General features: G+C 40.1%; 1 long non-coding RNA gene across 5 annotated transcripts in view; it reads left to right on the top strand.

Annotated features, from left to right (window-relative positions):
• LOC308067968 overlaps positions 1-13,253 on the top strand; it is a 110,338-nt gene extending 97,085 nt beyond the window's left edge. For 4 of the 5 annotated variants that reach the window (XR_013929794.1, XR_013929795.1, XR_013929796.1 and 1 more), the window contains one exon: positions 5,466-6,085. This is a non-coding gene — a long non-coding RNA (uncharacterized lncRNA). Of the gene's footprint in view, positions 1-5,465; positions 7,194-7,659; positions 7,729-8,951 lie in introns of those variants that run through there. The other variant, XR_013929793.1, reaches the window with a different exon arrangement.
• Positions 13,254-17,826: the final 4,573 nt, after the last annotated feature.

Here is a 17,826-nt window from a genome sequence, read left to right as displayed (position 1 = left end):
TCAGATTATTCTCAGGATAGTTTTATTCTCTCAGTACTTCTTGCTGTCACAGAGTGAGTCGCACCCTTCGCAGGATACAGGTAAACGACACAGATGCAGAGGCAAAAAGGCAACAGAAAAACACCATTTAATTTCATGAACTTTGTGACAGGCTGCTTGATGGTTTTGGTAAAAGGAAAAAGAAAACAGAACCCACCTCGCCCCTCCATAAGGTTAGAAATATGGATTTTATGCTAAAACTAACGCTGTCTTGTTAAGACAGCAGTGGACTGGAACAACATGCTAGAGGCTATAGCCTTCTATTCTCAAGGGCCAGACTCTTATTTCCAGTGCTGGTGGTTCAGCCATAATGATAATTGCAGCCAAGATGAGCAGGGAGCTCTTTCAGCGTCACAAGAGTGAGAAATACAACAAATGGTTTGGAAGTGTATGTGTGTGGGGGTCATTTTCAAAATGTAAGGTGCAAAGAGGATGCTGGCTCAAGTGAGGACATGTACTGCACGTTCCCTTTCTTCAGGCTGTCCTGCTGGGATGGTGAGAGCTGGACAAATGTTGCTGCTGCTGCTGCTGAGGCATTTGTATGTAGATTGGTTCAGAGGATATTCACAGGCATTTTTGCTGGTTTTCGCAAGAAATATTAGCACAACAAGATCATGAAAGTACATGCTCAATCAAAGGCATGTAGAGGCTGTACCTACCAGACCAGGTTTTCACTCAGCCATCAGACACCACAGGCACAAGCACCCAGTTGTTTCCCTCAGGGAGTTCATAGGGCCCGATTCAGTAGCAAAAAAAAAAAAAAAAAAAGAAAAAAACACCATCCAAAAAAGCTTTGACATTGGAATTAAGTGCTGGATCAAGATTTCAAATAACCAACATACTCAGAGACAAAATTTGCAATTTTCAAACTGTCAGGTGATCAGACTTCCAATGGGTTTAGGCTGTCCACAGTAAGTGAGGTATTAGAGAATACCAGGTCGTGTGCAAGCTTCAGCTGTTCACAACATCTCAGCTGAAAAGTCACTTCTCAAAATGGAAATGGCTTCCAGTCTTGCCCGTTTCCCAAATATCAGTGATGTCTGCATAGGAAATGCCAAGATTTAGTTCATTCTTACTACTGTGTTTTGTCTGATGTTCAGATTACCGGTCTGACTGCAAACAGGAAAATTGTGTATGAAAACCAAACATTTTGCTTAGATAAGAAGAATTTTCACCCTAGAAATCAGCAACTAGTGCTAGCACAGGGTCAGGTCACATATGCTCTGTGAAGACTGGGATCTGCAAAAATACCATTTCAATGATTGTTGTCACTCATTATGTTATACCTATAAAATCAAAAGTTCCTAGAATATTTTTCAAATACATATTTTTGATACCTCCTTTTTTGTAAATAAAAATAACAAATATGCATAGCCAGAACTGTTTGTGTTTCTAAGTCCAAACTCTAAATTTCCGTGAAAATTTTCACTTCACATGAGAAATAATTCTCTGCTACTGCTCTCCTTTCCTCCTTTTTCCAGTAGTGGAGTTCAGTACCCATAAAGGATGGTTGGCCATCACAGGGCACAGATGCCAAGTCCTGGCAGATATTATTCCAGTGTCAGAATCTTTTTCCTTGTCAAACTCCCCAGGCAGTTGTGTTAATGGCTCTGGAGCTGCCTCTGGGTCTGTCACATGGGGTAGCAGCTGATGGGTTGTTTTCTAGAGTGTCCTCCCGCATGACATCTTCCTTTAACTCATCTTTGGTCCTGAGGAATTTGTACACTATTACCTACTTGAAAATAAGCTCCTATAAATTTTGCATTAAGGCTATGATTTCTTCACAGAATTCCTTACTGCCATTGGAGCTCACATGCACATGTTTTCTTCTGTAGTAGAACCTCTCTAAAACTTTAAATTCCATGCAGTTAAATTACACCCCGACAAAAAAAAAAAAAAAAAAAAAAAAAAAAAAAAAAGGAACATTTGAGCAAACAGAACTATTTACTAAGAAAATTTGTTTCTCCTCACCATCACCAGCCTGTCCTCTCCTCCCCCCATCTTGTTTATGATTAATGAGTCTTTCTTTGTGAACTGAAGCCAGTCTTCTTCTGCGTTTGTTACTTCATTCACAGGCCAGGAGCAAGAGCTTTCAGCCTTTAGGTTGTTCACAGACCGGTTATATAGATTATTTGCCACTCACACTGCATGAGCTAGTCACTTAAATTTCAGGATCTTAATCCTGAAAAGATTAGCTTGAACTCAGATGGGTTGTTCAGAATGCATGGAAATGTTTGCTGTACTGCAGCCTTTGAGGACCAACTCCTATGAAGTCTTTAGGGTAAGGAGTCCCAGACCTGTGCTGCAAGGTGCGGATCATCTGTGTTCCCATCCGGTAGAGAACCCCAAGCGTGAGGGTAGCTCTGCTATAAGAACAAGATCAGGACAAAAACACTCAGCAATTTGCTCTGGAGGCAGTGAATAGAGATCAGTCCCTGAGGAGAGCTGCTATGCTTGACTGCAATATAAATACTGAATGTAAACAAATATGTAAAGCTAATCCACGTCATACTATCATTGCTGTTACTTGACTGAAATATTTCAAGAAGGAAAATAACGATTAACAAGAGGGAAATTGCACACTCTCATGCAAATTTTGAGAAATGTTCATTGAAAACTCTGTGAATCTTTCCAATTTTGCAGGCGCTTTCAGAAAGAAGGCAGTTGCCCTACATATTCACAGCTAGCAAATTGTCTCCTACAAAACAAAATCAGCAATTTTATTCACAGTTTATTTGTGAGATATACAGTACAAAATCGGGGGGGGGGGGGGGGGGGGGGTGGTGTCTGAGGCTTTTTTTCTATTGTTTTTATTTTGATAACAATCCGTGTAAGCTGGTTTAGGACCTAATACCTTTCTTTGTAACCTGCAAGGGAAAGCCCATGGAGTCTTGTAGTGGATTGACCCTGGCTGGATGCCAGGTGCCCACCAAAGCTGCTCTGTCACTCCCCTCCTCAGCTGGACAGGGGAGAGGAACTAATGAAAGCCTCACAGGTCAAGATAAGGACAGGGTGATCACTCACCGATTACCATCATGGGAAAAACAGGCTCCAGTTGGGGAAATTAGCTTGATTTAGCACCAATCAAATCAGAGTAGGATAGTGAGAAATAAAACCAAAACTTAAAACTACCTTCCCCCCACCCCTCCCTTCTTCTCAGGCTTACCTTCACTCCCGATTTTCTTTCCCTCCCAGTGGCACAGGGTGACAGGGAATGGGGGCTGTGGTCCGTCCATCACATATTTCTGTTGCTCCTTCTTCCTCAGGGGCAGGGCACCTCACACTCTTCCCCTGCCCCAGCATGGGGTCCCTCCCATGGGAGACAGTCCTCCATGAACTTCTCCAACATGAATCCTTCCCACAGACTGCAGTTCTTCAAGAACTGCTCCAGCATGAGTCCCATCCACAGGGTACAGTCCTTCAGGAAGAGACTACTCCAGCATGGGTCCCCAACAAGGTCACAAGTCCTGCCAGCAAACCTGCTCCAGCCTGAGCTCCTCTCTCCACAGGTCCTACCAGGACCTTGCTCCAGTGTGGACGTCCCATGGGATCACAGCCTTCTTCAGGCATCCACTCACTCTAGCATGGGGTCCCCTATGGGCTGCAGGTAGATATCTGCTCCACCATTAACCTCCATGAGCTGCAGGTGGATGGCTGCTCCACAATTAACCTCCATGGGCTGCAGGGGGACAGCCTGCCTCACCATGGTCTTCGCCACAGGCTGTAGGGGAATCTCTGCTCCAGCACCTGGAGCATCTCCTCCCTGCCTTCCTCACTGACCCTGGTGTCTGCAGAGTTGTTGCTCTCACATAGTCTCACTCCTCTCTCCAGCTGCAGTTATACAGGAACTTATTTTCCCTCTTAACTATGTTATCCCAAATGCACTACCACCATCACTGGTGGGCTTGGCCTTGGGCAGTGGTGGGTCCATCTTGGATTTGACCGCTGGCATTGGCTTCATCAGACATAGGGGAAGCTTCTAGCAGCATCTCATAGAAGACACCTCTGTAGCTCCCCCTCCCCCCCCCCCCCCCCCCCGCCACTTTGCCACACAAACCCAATGCAAGTCTATAGGAATAAAGTATTGGATAATCCAGTGTTATAGAGGCAGCCTTTGAAAGTCTTTTTCTTATTCTGTCTGTAATCAGAAAAATCCTGTGACAAATTTTCTGGATTTCTATATAAGAGAGAGAAGGGGCAGGGGGGAAGCTTTGATTAGCTACAGGCTTCTCTGATGTGAGCAAGAAGGAGGCCTTGAAAATATGTTCTTGTCTTTGGTGACAAACATGGATTAAAGATGGGCTATGCCAAAGAGTCACTTCACAGGGCATCCTCACAATCGGTCTTGTTCAACCTAGAATGCAGCAAACTACAGAGCAGGAATGGGGAACATCATAAATGGTTTGTGCCATCAAAACAGTGTTCAAGTTGCTGGACCCTCAGCTGAATGTCAGAGACAGATCCGGCGTAAGTGCTGAAGAAAAAGATCTTCCCCAAGGACTTCAGTTGTGTCCTGCCCCTTAAAAGAAGTGAGGTTCTTCACATACCTTTTGCACACAAGCAGGAGATAACCACAACTAACAGACTCAAACCAAAGTAAGGAAAACAGTATTTAGTTAATTTTCACATACAGGCTGATATAGAGATCTTTCTTGTTGATAGCAAGTTTGTATAAACTTTGCAGACTGCACTTGCCCTTTCAGATGTAGATTCATTCTTCATCTAAAAAAAAAATCCTAGAGCTAAGTTAAGGTTTTAAAACACTCTTGTAATGCTCTGGATGAAAAAAAAAAAAAAAAAAAAACCAAAAAAAAACCAAAAAACAAAAAAACACCCCACACAACAAAAAAACAACTGTGCAGTACAGAGGAGAGACCTGATAGATCCCTGTAAATGAAAGCAACAGGGAACTGGCAGCTCCCACCTCCTAAATGCTACCTACCTGTAGCAATACACCTCTGCAAACCCATGCCCCAAAAGCCAGCTGGTCAGTTTCCATCCTTAAGTCAAACAGGAAAAAAAGTTTTGAAGAAATGTCCACAGACCCAGCTAGATGGGTCATGGGTTCAAGGTCCTTCCTGCCCGAGTTCTCCTCCTCTGTACACTGCTATCCATCCGTCCTGTCTGAGCTCTGGAGGTACACAACAACCGGTACAGCCAGGATCACTAAGAAGAAATCCACATTCAACTCGACTCACAGTCAGAATACAAATAACTAGGTAAAATATAGATTTGAATAGATGAAGTGGTTGTATTTTATATTTGGACTGTTCTTCACATCCTTATTCTGTGTACAAGCTCAGAAAATGTTTATTTTTTATTATTATTTAATAAAACTCTGTTTTCCTTGCTATCTTTAGTGATCTAGGACCAGAGAAACTCGAGTTGTGTGTAAATGGCTAATGAATTTCTCTTCTCCTACACAGGCCAAAGACAGACTCAGCAGCATCTACCTTCCAGTGATGAAGCCATTCCTTGATGCAACAGCACAGATGTCCTCAGTGTGGGACTTCAGCTGTTCCACCTCCTGAAGCAAAGCCTCAGAAAGGTCATATTTCCCCAAATACCTTCTGCAGGCTTAAATGCTTATTTTATTCTCATGGTATCCTTAAAATTAAACTATATGGGCCTGATTCTGAGATCTGTCCAGACATGCATGCAGGTATAACACCACAGACCTCAGTGAGACCGCTTCTGCTGCACATCTGCATGACTGGCAGCATGAAGGGGACCACTGTCAGTTTTAAGTTTACCTGGCTTTCCTTCATACTGATGAGTCAGTACAGAGTCACAGCTATCTTTTATCCTCCCAGAGTATGGCTCTGTTTCAAAAACCCAAAATAGCAAAGTCTGCTGCACTGCCAAACAGGAGACCCAGATTAAAGAATTTCAGACAGCAGTCTATCACAAGCCCGTCAAAACCATGTATATCGTGCAAATAGTGATCGGAGAGACAGATCAGGTGACTGAACCAATATAGCAGCGCAATATGTTCGCTACCTTAATTATCCCAACTTTTTCTTCTTTTTTATTTTTTTTTTTTTTGTGTGTGTGAGAAAAACCAAAACTATTTCCTCCCTCCCTCCTTATACAGATATTTAGTGTTACTATGCCTATGGTTGTGGAAATATTTTTTAGATAGGATCAGGAAAAGGGACCTTTTTTGTAACAGGGTTTTTTTTTGAAAAATGTGTAATGTCATTGAGTTGGTAGTCAAAAGTAGCCATTTATCCAAAAATAGCTTATCTCCACTGTTCCTTCTGCTGTCCCCTTTCCTCCCTCTCCCCTGCAGCCCATGAGGCTCTCTTCTACCTTTTACTGAAGAATCAGCAACCAAGACAAACTAGTAAACACAAGGGGGAAAACAGCAGTATTAAAAAAATCCTATTATTCTTTGAAAAATAATCCTGGCATTATTTTTAATTCTGAGCACAAACAGAAATTTGTAGGTGAACACTGCTGCAGTTGGTTTCACTTTATAACATGGTCATTAAGTCCATATCAAACATGTGTGTTTTAGAGTTAAATCCTCTAAGACAATGAGATGAAATAAGTAATCATTTGATAGAAGTACTTATAATGAATTAGATTTGAAAATATTGGAAAGTCATTCAAGGAAAATCCTTCTTTTACCTTTACACTGAAAACACATCATTAGCCTTAATTTAAGTCAAGGTGAGGAGGGGAAGGGGGGCAAGGCGGGGAATAGGCATTGCAGGAAACTCTTGAGTGACTATTGTTTAATCCCATTTAGGGACACTTTGAACAATGACATATATATAATGAGATATTTAAAATTCTTTGGTCAATCTCTAGCTAAAGGCTTTTACTGTGGAAAGAATGAGTAATTCAATATGGACTACACAGCCTTTCACATGCTTTTATTCTTGATTTGTTGGACATGTGTAACATAAATTTCAAAACCAATCTATTAATGACTTAAATTGGAAACTGGTTTCCTTTGCTTTACATACAGCATTTCAATAACAAGCATAATAACAGGTGGATCAATAGATACTATTTGGTGCAGTATTTGCAGTATGTTAACATTAGTCCTGTATCTCTATTATTGAACACCGTGTCAACAAATTCCTGTTTCAAGGAGGATGGCAAAAATATTTTCCAGTGTCAAGGTTATTTAACCACATGAAATGGTAAGAGGTTTTTGTGCGTTTTGTTTTCTACTAACCTTGCTTCTTCCTCCTCTTTCTTTTAAATAATCCATGTTTTGATCAAATCAGTGGGTAAAAAAATATTTTTGCATTAAATCTTCCTTCTGTCAACTTAGATTATGTTCTTTAAAATGGACAGTGTTTCTGGGAAGAAAATCAATTTTTTTTCTCTCAGAGAAACATAAGGAAAGAGAAAAGCACTAATGTAAACACAAATTTAGAAAGAGAGAGAGAGAGGGAGAGAGAACACACAAACAGTTGAGTTTACCATTTGAAGAAATTTAGCTGGGGAATTATTCCCAACCTATAGTTCTTAAACACAGCATGAAAAGACAGAAAAATTAAATTTTAGTCATTAGAATTTGACAGCTCCCAGTCATAATATGCTGACATGTGTAACGGGAATTAAGGGGTTCTGCAGGCAGAATGAGCACTAATAGTTTTTTAGGCAAATCATTTCTTTCAGCTCCATGAATCACACAATGTTGGAGGATCACTGGACACTTGCAAATGACAGGTATAATATAACTGTACTCTGTATTCTTTGTTAAACAGATTTAATCCAGAAGCATTAATAACCACCTAACTGGAAAAAAATTTCTAATGTCACAAATAACTAAGGGCTCTATGTGATGACCATAGCCACAGCAGGGAACAGCTTGATGGCTGCAGCCAAAATCAATTCCACAACTTCTTGACATGACACTCACCTATAAACCAAAGGTCTACTTTTTCATCAGTGAAAAAAACCACCCAAACCCACTTCCGTTAGTCTACAAATGGATGTTTCATGTTTGATAATGACCTCCAGGGTATGACTACACCAGAGTTTTTTAGACTTTGAAGGTGTGAACCATTCTTGGTTCACCTGACCTTTGAGCAAGCCACCTAACACACAACAAGTGGTGTAGTCATCGTAGTCTTAAAATGTTGGATGTATGAGGAAGACAAATATACTTTAGCTACCTAGTGCTGAAGATGTGTGTGTTATAAAAGACTACTTAAATTCTTTTCCCTTTTAACATAAATTTTAGAGATGCCTACAGGTTACCTGGACACTTTAAAATACTTTCAGAAGAACATGTGGAGTTTCTAATCCAGACTTGTAACACAATGCCCAAAGCCAAACACATGTGGCATTCATGTTAGCTATCTATTGGCAACACCTTGGAACACACCTAAAGGGCTCAGGCAGCTGATGAGAGCTGGCTTAGACTGGGAAGGTGAGCTCAACTGGCTTGAGCTCTGCGGTATGGCAGCAGCTGAGCAACGGGCATCAATGGCAGAGATATGGCATTGCTTTCACACTTCAACACACTACTCATGCAGAATATGGGTGACTCGTAGTATGTCATATCCAACAAAACTGAGAATAGCTGGGGAAAACCTGAGTATAATATGGAGTATCATGCTCAGGCCCTAATCACCTTGCAGAGTTAGCTGGGAAATATCCCCACTGCCTCCTGCTATATTGCTACTAGCTACAAAGAGGAACAAGGATGAAGTCAACATGCTGATTTCAGGACATTTCTCTAGTAGAATCACTGGCATTTTATGAGCAGTACATCATAAGGCTTGTTTCCAGCAGGTGTAACTATAACATCCAGGTCAGGTCTATTAAGCAACAGGGGATGCATTTCTTTGGCAGTAATCGGCCACCGTGGCACAAACAATCAGGGATGAGTATCTGACTCAACAAACAGCTGTCGAAATTCTCCCTTGCCTTTTCTTTCTAAGCAGATGGCACAACCCACCTAGCCTGTACCCTCTGCATTGCACAAGTTCAACAAGCTCTCCAGCCAGTGCAGAACTGGTTCCTAACTCAGTACAATAAATTTTCTAACTTCTTGCATATCCTTGAATCCTGCAGAAAGAATAAAAATATCTCTGGAGCTGACAGCCTTTATATTTTTTACAGTTCTGTGTTGCATAAACCCTATGAAGTCCAAAAGCCTTGATCACCAAGTGTTTCCAGGTAGCAAGGGATGGGCTAAGGGCAAGCAGTACTACTAGAAATCTTTTTGGCACAGTGTCATTTGCTGTTGGGGGCTTTCAGGACTGTCTGTTAGGGTGATCAAGAGAGTTAGTCATACACCTCCATCTGGGAAGAATTTCTCTTTGCTTCTTGCTGAATATTCATCTCTGTTGACCACAAATCCTTTGTGAAATCTATGTACATTCCAAAAGGAGAAGACAGAAGTAGTTCAGAGACATGAAATAGCGCACATCTTGGATCCTGAATTCAGTTACTCTTCCTTCAACCCTCCAAACTCCCTGTGCTTTTCTGAAGTTTATCATATGTATCAAGAATTTATCCTCCTATCTTTCCTTTCCATTCGTATGCCAGCATTCTTTCTTCAAGTTTGATTTTTTCCTTCACCAAACCCATCCCCTTCCTTCAGAGAAGAATTTGCTTTTCTGCACCTGGACCTGAGGAATTGCTATGCTCCCTTCTGAAACTTTTGTTTCTATTTCCATGAATTCAATACTAACTCTAGATACCTGAATTTAGATGATAATTTAAGACATCGGTCTGTCTCTTGCCATGCCCTGCATGTCTTCCTTTGGATTAGCACTTGAGGATGCACTCACCTCAAAATGTACTCCAGACTGTCTGCAGTGAGAACGAAAAGAATGAATGAATGAATGAGTTCTGCTCAAAGTGACAGTATGTATTATGAAAGAGGTTTTAATTTCAGATACTAAAGGCTGAACCTTACCCTCCAGAGGCTTGTGATAATGAACAGACCCTAATGGTGGCAAAAACTACTTCTCTAAAGACACTGCACTGTGTTCATGGGCTCAACATTGAACCAGCAGTGCCCCTTATTTTTTCTTCTTTGGATCTGGCATGCATGTGTCAGTTGAAGTATCCAGAGATAGCACAGATGCCCAAACGTAGGCAGGAAGCCAGGCTGCAGGGCTTACAGTATAAATATATATTTTTTAACTTCATACAGACCCTTTTTCCCAGTAAGTGTGTTTTTTGGGCTTAGAAACTATGTGTTCTTAGCTATTTTAAGAAACCTGAAGGGTGAGAGATGGAGAAGCAGCAGACATGTTGGCAACAATGATCTCTCCGTGAACAGAATGCCAAGATTAAAAACAACCCAAAAAAAAAAGGGGGATACCTTTGACTTTTTCTTGCTCTTCTATCTCAGAAAATTGGCTCATCTGAAGCTGTTGGGTTCTGGCAAAGATTTAATATCAAATGAGAGAAGTAGCATGTTCCTGAAGCAAGGTGATTTCCAAAGTGAGGCTAGATGTGCATTCAGCTCCTTCTACTTGGCAGCTATCATGAAGGGCAAAAAAATTTACCAGTTCTCCAGAGGGTATATAACAGGGTTGCCCCAATCTGTCAAGAAGTGTTAGAACTCAGTAAGACTTGAAGTGGGACTTAAAGTTACTGAAGCTCAGATGCTCACAATGTCAGGTGTGGATCTACCCCAATCAAAAAAGAAATAGGAAGAAGGAAAAAAAAAAAAAAAAAAAAAAAGTGGGGAGTCCTAAAGGGAAACTCTTCACACAACTAAGCTGAGTGAGAACACTAAATGAAGAGAGAAAATGGAGAAGTCCTTACAGTTACTGTGTATCAGCTGGTCTATCTACTGACCTATCCACATGAATGCTGTTTGCCTGCAACAAGTAAAGCTGAGTTACACCAGCTTATCATAAAAGGGAGGTTATGTGTGTTATGTATACAGAGGGAGGGGGAAAGAAAGAAAAGGAATGTTATCCATAATACCAAACCTAATGACTTTGGACGCTAGCTCACAGTTTGTGTGAGGGGGTGAGGATGGGATACTAACACAGGCTCTACATAATATTTTTGCATTTGTAAGAAAAAGAAAGCTAAAAGATAGCACTGCATAACCTCTACAAAATGGGTCACAACTGGACTAGAAGTAATTGCAGAAGTCCCATTTTGTCTAACAACATTTCTCCAATGGTCTGTCCAGATTTCTGTCTAATGTAATCTATCCATATGCCCATCACTTTGAAAATGGCTTGCCATTTTTCACAATTTATTAACCCACCTTTGAAAATTCAAAATATGACTCAGAAGCAGGAAATGGCCTTCTGAAGCAAAAGTAATAATTAAAAGCACATGCTTAAAGCTACACGCTGTTTTACTATGCGAGAGTTAAAATGCATACTGCATTTCATAGATCTTTTTTATTCTTTGAAAGCAAGAACTAATGGAATAAAGGAAGGAAAAGTTTCCACGGCCCAGATATGTCTTTGCTGAATCACTTTGTAAGGTGCGGACAATTGAGTCACAAACTTTCACACTACAGATGGCTGTGTTTCTTTCATAGTGAATCAAGCTGTAAAAGATCTGTGACACTTTATGTTATATGTTAACTAGAGAGGCATATTATGTAAAAAGCACATAGGGTTTCACATGCACTAGTGCTCTCTACACAAGAGAGCATCATTTTCAATATTCACTCATAAAACCAGCTTCCATTTTTATTTACTAACTTTCTTGTGCAATTGCCTGAAGTACACGTGGGTTGGTACGTTCATATCACTATCAGACTTACTGGAAATTCTGCTGTGTAAGAGCTTCACAAACTCATTAAATGCATCTTTTTATATCCCATACAATTTTTATATATTATTTTAACATTACAAAATTCAACATAGATTATATTTCTAGATTGTTGCCCAATCAAATGACAGTTTAAGAAATGAAAGAAAAGACAAGCAACTTGATATGTATACATTTGTGTTTTCCCACATGAAAAAAATGTCCAAATATTTTAGACACATTTTAGAATTTTGGAGATAATATGACAATTCAGAAATACTTGCTGTCTGACTTAAACGAAATACCTCTTCAGTAGGTTTCACAACAGAAAGGTGCCCTACAGGTGAACGGTGTACAGTTACCTTGACACTATGAGAGGTTTAAGAGCTCCAATAAAACTCCTATTTACATTTTGAGTGTAAGTATGCTCCCTATAAACATTAATTTAAAACCAGATAAAAAAGCTTAAAATGATGCCTCCCCAGCTGACAGGTGGTTCTGTGGCAATGGACTGAAGTGCGATCACTGAGGAGGATCAATAGCTAGAATGAGGATTAACACTTTGTTTGTTTGAACAAAGAACATTTTGTTCTCATTTTTCTGAACCAGTGGGACATTCTTACAATCCGTACAAATTGTTTCTAAGGCAATTATGACCAACTGTATATTTAAAACAAAGAAAAATTGTAAGCAAAAAAATTACTACAGTCCACCTCTCAAGATATATCCTCTCTGGACAGCAATGCTTCACACAAACCTATAATTTGTTGTTCAGGAGGAAATTGTCTTAATTATAACAAGGACTGTATTCACTACCACGCTTCCAGCCAGACAGGGACTAATGCTGGGGATTAGTCCCTGTATTTTGTGAAACTTTTTCTTCAAAGAGTATGCCATCTGAGCTTTTCTGGAGATGTAACAGTGTGTCAGGCTGAATTACAAACTATTTATGTCTTAGATCAAGCTGGCTAAACATCTTGACCCAGCAGATAAAAATTTCTTGGATTTACTGAAGGACCATATTTCAGTCACGTCTCCAGATGCATGAACTAAAGGAAGCAGTAAAAATAGGTAGTGGAAAACAAGAAAAAGACAGACTCAATGAGAACAGAAATTTTCAACTACCTTTCACTGTCTTTACAATTAAACATAACTTCAAACACACTAAATGCTCCATGCAGGAGATTGGCTTGATCACTGGTCTAAGGTCTAATGATTCAAAGTTTGCTGTTAACACTTTTTCAGCTTGAGGTAAGAATCAGATTTCCTAATATCTAACCTGTAAGATACTTAATTTGAATTCATTTACAACCACTCCATCATATCCCTGCTTACCTCACCTGTGTACACGTCTACAGTACCATAAGACAGATGTTTGGTATTCCCTTGCAATACCCTGTCATGCTTAAGTGGCAAAACCAGAACAATATCTGCTTTAAACTAGCTTGGGCTAAAAAAAATGTTGAAAAACTAACGTAACCTTATCCTCAGCATGCCTTTCTAGAGTGATTAGATTACCGGGGGGTGGGGGGTGGGGGTTGGGGGGGTGGGGGGAGGGGGGGGGCTCTACTACTTGAACTCATTGAGAAGTTAACGTTGATGGTAATCTACCACTATCAAGATGGGCCAGCCATTGAAGGATGGCTAAGGGTACATACAACCCACTTCACCATTTTCATAATTATTTCCAAAGACAACAAGTACAAACTCATGATTCAAGCAGCATTGTGTCCATCCCATGTTCTGCATGATGGCTGCAGACCCTTGACTCTGACTATATGAAGCAACCATTATCCCACAGCTCTTTTTTTCCTGCTCCTGCATGAAATCACTACATTAACCATATTATAGCTTTTACCTCTCTCCCACATTTCTTGACAGAAAGAAGACTAACAATGTTGTGAGGGTCCTTGCTAAGTGTGTCTCACGGACACCTTTATTCCCATTCATCTGAAATTTCTCACAACTGAATTTCCCAACTGAAGGCTACCATCACAGGAATGGCATCTGGTTTAACTGCTCTTAGATCTTAGTTCTTCTGTGGTCTTTTAAATATCTTAAGTTATTTAGAGGCAGTAGGTGAGTCATCTAAACCATGGAAAATGTGATTGGTTATGATGATATAAAATTTGCTGATTATTCTTTCTTAAACTATAGTCCCATAATGCTTGCTACCAGTCTTTAAAGACATTTAAGCCCATTTTGCCCAAACGAACAACTGTGAACTCCTTCCTCTTGTCTTAACTCCCTTATGTCACTATGCTGTTTCAGGTATGCATTAAAACCTCCAGCAGTTTTCTCTTTATTGCACATAAGCTCTTTTACATGTGGCACAACTGGATTTTCAGACATTCACTCATAATAACCTGCTCGTTAACTTACCACTACACCCACATCTTTAGACAGATTATGAAGGTCTTGCAGACTAATTTGTCCCACATAATTAGGTCCTGTGAGCTTTGCAATACAGTTTCTTACTATGCTTTAAATTCCAAAGAACCTCTTTGGAGGTAATTTGACACATAAAATGCATGCAGTCCTCAGTATGTTTGCCACATGTTCTGCTGTTTCCTGCTATGTTATTATGGCCTTTCATCATTTCCTCTCACCACATCCTCTTGACTGTGCTTCTTTCACCCCCTCCTCCATATACTTTCACTGAGTTATCACTACTCATCAGAGACTTTCACTTACACTGGGAAGCAGCATCTGTAATAGAACCAGTTGGTTATAACTTAGAGAAGAAATCATGGCAAATAATCAACATTTTGAGTTTCATATCAGTGCAAATTTCAACTTTTGTTTGTACTCTATTTTTTTTTCCCCAGCCATGGCTAACTATCTTCTTGTCTGTGTTCATACCACATTGAACAAACCCATTGAAACACATTTTACTGGCAAGTTTAGAAAGATTGAAAATGAGTGTTAAGAAAATAACCCATTTTCAGAGCAAGGGCAGGTTTCGATAGACTTACTCAAGTAGGAAACAATATGATCTCTCAAGGAATAGCGTACCAAAAGGTAGATGTTATATTGCTCCCAGAAGAATCCTTAAGTCCCTTGCCAAAAGACATATAACGTGCAACCGTCTCTACTGTAAAACAAATGTTGAAGAGGTGCTGTCAGTGATATTTGCACAGATTCATTCTCATTAAAGACTTTTCTAATAGCATTCACTCTGGTGTAAACTTTTAAAAATTGACTCCGATATCCATTAATCCCTTTCATCTGCTGCTCGTGAGCTTAACGTGTGACATTGTAGCTAAAAGGACTAGCTTGGTCCTTAGACAAATAAACAAGAGAATACAGTTAAAGAGCAGAAGCAGAAAAGTTACATGGGTTTTTAAAAGCATTGGGACCAGTCCTATAATGGTTGGAAAGACTTTGGAGCAGGAAAGACTTTGAACCATCTAAAAGATTGGAGAACAGGACTTAGAGTGAAAGACATAAATAACTTTATTTAGTTTAGAGAAATGCAAGTGATAACTTGATTATGGTTTAGGCATGTCTCTAGAGATAATAGGAACTTAATACAAGGGGAATCTTCATCCAGCAGGAAGAAGAAAAAAAACAAAACAAAACAAAACCAAAAAAACAGAGATTGCAAAAATCAATAGCTACAGTCTAAAGCTATAAATCAGATGCACAGTTTTAACAGCACTGAAACAGCTCAGGGAGGTTTAAGGTGGATTTTCCCCCACTACAACTAGAAAAGCATTATTGGTTAGCTGAAAAAGCTGACACGTATCTGATCCAACCACAACTGTTAGACTCGAAGCAAGAATTAATCTAGGGAAGATCTGTAGTCTGGGATATGCAGATGAAGTTTTAGATTTGGTTTTACCAGCTTCTGAAAACAATTTCTGAAGTTCTTCCCACACTTGTGGAGAGCACACTTGTGCCCCATGGATGTGACATTCCCAACCTAGTCACTACATAGCCAACATCCCCAGCACCAACTCTCCACCTTCCATTGAGTGAAAGAAAAAGAGGGACTATCAGGGGAATGTTGTCACTGAATGGCTACCTAGTAAGACAGTACTTCCACTGTTGTCCAGCTTCTGCCAGTGTCAAGGATTCCTACACAGTAGGGCTTCTGAAGTATAAGTCTAACCACCAGAACTAAAAACCTGTACCTTTCTGTAGACTGTATGTGAAGTCTGAGATCCTGATCATACATGGTGTGATGGCATGAACAGCCATCTAAAAGCATTCTGTCTTGCAGCCCTTATTCCCTTCCCATAACCATAATGGAAATTGTATGTGAAAGAATGAGAGGAATGGTACTCTGTTTTCTCTTTAAAAATCATGTTCTGCTGTGTCCTTCCTTGTATCTGTTGTTTCACTTCTCTTGTTTATTCCTCTCCCTCCACATTTTTTGCAGAGTAGAAAACCAGGCTAAGGGAGGAATCATTCGGGTGCCTGCCCTGGTGCAGAGAGCTCCATGCCTGGGGCTATTCTCTACCCTGATGGAGCTGCCCACAGCTCTGCCTCTGCCACGGACCTTTCCCAGGGTCTGTATTGGTGCGGCTTTTCCAGGCTTCAGCACTAAATATCATGTTATACATTGGGATAATGCTTCTGTGCTGAACATATGCATTGGCCTAACTGTGTGGGCACAACAGACAGGATTAAAAATGTTTTCTAAGGTTCAGCACTGAGCATATAATGACTGTCACAGGGGAGAGCCACTTCCCAAGGTGATGAAAGAGCAACACGCCATTACACATTATTTAAACACTCTCTGACATCTCCTGTAAATGCATAGCCGTAGTGTAGTGGCAAAGTGTGTCTTACAGAACAGCCACACACACAAAAAAAAAAAAAAAACAAAAACAAACAAAAAAAAAACCACAAACCCCAAAAAAAACAGTTTACTGCACTGAGGACAAGCATCCTCAAACCATGTCATGCAGAACTTCATTATTACAGAGATTATGGTCTACCTCCTTGTTCATCATTAAAACTGCCTTCCTTACTACACTGCTAGAGGCCAAAGCATAAATTGTTCTTCAATATTGAGTTGGAAAGGCCACCCTTTTCTTCTTTGTTTTTCCCTCAGCAATAATTAGCATAGGGGGGGCACCATTAGCTCAGCACTGGAGGGTGTATTTTTACCAAAAGTGAATTAACTTCCCTTTGCCAAAAGCAGAGGACCTGTTGAGTGCTGCAAGAGTCTGATGAAGTGGGATGCAGTCTGGCACTGTGCCCTAGCTCTGAGCTAGACTTTGGTGGACTTTCCTGACCTGGTTGTTACGAAATTCTCCTATGTTAAGCTGGTAAAGCTGAGTGAAATTTCATGAGGATGAAGATACCCTGTTGACTGGAGTTTGTTTCCAAGATACATGAAAGCAGGATGCGCCCCTGATCCCTCCTGTGCATGTACACACAGACCCACTATGCAGACCTTAGTTTAGGATAAGGATATATCTTGACTTGTGGGACCAAAGATCCTTGAAATCAGCAGGTACCAAAAATAATACCCAATCAACAGTAGAAACACCTTGTATTCGACTTCATAGTTAACTCTGAAAATAACTGCAATTTCAGACTGAAAGGGAAACTTACACCAGCCACATATGAATTGTTGTTTATTCTTAAAGTAATACTTAATTTTTCTAAATGTCAATCTATTTATATACAACAGAAATGAGTCACTCTTATTTCACATTAATGAGGAACCTTCTTAATGGCTTATGCCGACACAAATATGCTTCTGTCTTGAAGAACACAACAATATACAAATAACGCTTCTGTTAAAATTCATGCATAATCAAAACAAATTGAATACCCACTTTTATTTCCATAGGGAACTGAGCTATAGCGATTAATGCTAGACAACAATATTTAATTAAAGCTTATTTGCTTTATAAGTACTTCCACGTTTTCAAGAGTAGTCTTCTCTTTTGCAACAGGAAGCTGCAATGCATTCCTGAGCCATCTAACAGTCATCGGTGGAGAAAACTAGTTATGATCACAGCACAGTGCTTACAGCGGTACTGACAAACTGTCTAGCAAAAAATTTCACATTAAAGAATTCTGGTGTTAAAGAATTTAAATGCATTTTAATTGACTTTTAAA

This window comes from Falco punctatus, assembly GCF_963210335.1.
Source record: "Falco punctatus genome assembly, chromosome: 7".
NCBI classification, from domain to species: Eukaryota; Metazoa; Chordata; class Aves; order Falconiformes; family Falconidae; genus Falco; species Falco punctatus.
The sequence above is the reverse complement of the archived record's forward strand: the minus strand, read 5'-3'. Positions and strand labels throughout refer to the sequence as shown.